Source organism: Schistocerca serialis, chromosome 5, assembly GCF_023864345.2.
Source record: "Schistocerca serialis cubense isolate TAMUIC-IGC-003099 chromosome 5, iqSchSeri2.2, whole genome shotgun sequence".
NCBI classification, from domain to species: Eukaryota; Metazoa; Arthropoda; class Insecta; order Orthoptera; family Acrididae; genus Schistocerca; species Schistocerca serialis.
The window spans coordinates 393930022-393931310 of NC_064642.1; the positions used below are offsets into that span (position 1 = coordinate 393930022).

The following is a 1289-nucleotide window of genomic DNA, read 5'->3' on the forward strand; positions in this document are numbered from 1 at the left end:
ATAGATCGTGCAACATCACTTAGTAACTGAACATCTTGGCTGAACGAAATTCGAAAGGGCCGCAAAACGAAAAATAAGATCAACCGACATTTTAGACACAGACACTTTCAGACGCAAAGTAGACTAGTAGGAAGTTGCATCAGAGCAACCAAAATAAAAACAGTACAAGCCTTATCGGGAAGAATGAAAGCTGATTGGAACAGCAAGAAGAACCTAAAAAAAGTGGATTGAATTATTTGCTTACTGTATTGCATTTATTGGGAGAATTCGCGAGTAATAAATGTAACCAACTTTGAGCCACGTTTTTAAAACAAAAACTTTTTTTCACCAGAAACCATTTTCACAACAGGCTAGAATCAACAATGAACAATAATAGCGACGTGTGACATAATAGCAGTGGCCTCTGGTGTGGCATCTATAATTATCACAAACGAAGAAGACTACTTTAATACATGAATGGATGAATGATCTTCAGTGCAGATGCACTCACATTGATCAAACTCTTACGGCAATCCTTAGATTGACTGCCGCGAGTAGTGAGTATAGTGGGCAGAGGTACTACGAATGTAGTGTGTGGACAGTAAGTTGGAAATGTGGGTCTCACGGGGAGCATGCCAGAGATAAGTCCCTGCAGTCGCACTATCATCTTTGTCCTCGATGGCTAAGTCGGATAGAGCGTCTGCCATGTAAGCAGGAGATCCCGGGTTCGAGTCCCGGTCGGGGCACATACTTTCAACTGCCCCGTTGACTTTGTCAACGTCTGTAAGCAGCTACTGGCCTGGCATTCATTGTATTTTCAGACTACGTCTTCAATGGGCTACGATGGTTAGTGAGGTTTGACCCACCCCATATAAGATCTGACTCACTGCGTCCTGTCTGGCGCACTCACTCCTGATCTTCTTTTACTTTGGCGGCTATACGCATATCCAATACAAAGGGACTTCCTCTCTGCTTTTCCTTCCCTGACGTTACTCCACTAATTACTGTCCCTACTTTTACATGATCGGTACCAAGAGACCGCCCGATGATGATGATGATGATGATGATGAAATGATAAGGACAACACGAACACCCAGTCCCCGGGCAGATAAAATACCCAACCTGGCCGGGTATCGAACCTGGGACCCCGTAATCCAGAGGCAGCAACGCTAGCCACTAGCCGCTAGCTACGGACGACCGAGCATTGCTACAAGTTCCCTTCTACATCGTCCTCTCTCCATCGCTGCTACCTGCCATATCTATCGCTAAGTGTTGCAGATCTTCGTAGAGGCATTCCTCCATCATCTTTT

The 1289-nt window shown here is 45.0% G+C and overlaps 1 non-coding gene across 1 annotated transcript; it reads left to right on the forward strand.

Moving 5' to 3' along the window:
* The first annotated feature begins 651 nt into the window (after positions 1 to 651).
* Positions 652 to 725, forward strand: Trnat-ugu (transfer RNA threonine (anticodon UGU)). The gene has a single exon. It is a non-coding gene; the product is annotated as a tRNA-Thr (tRNA).
* The last annotated feature ends 564 nt before the right edge of the window (positions 726 to 1289 follow it).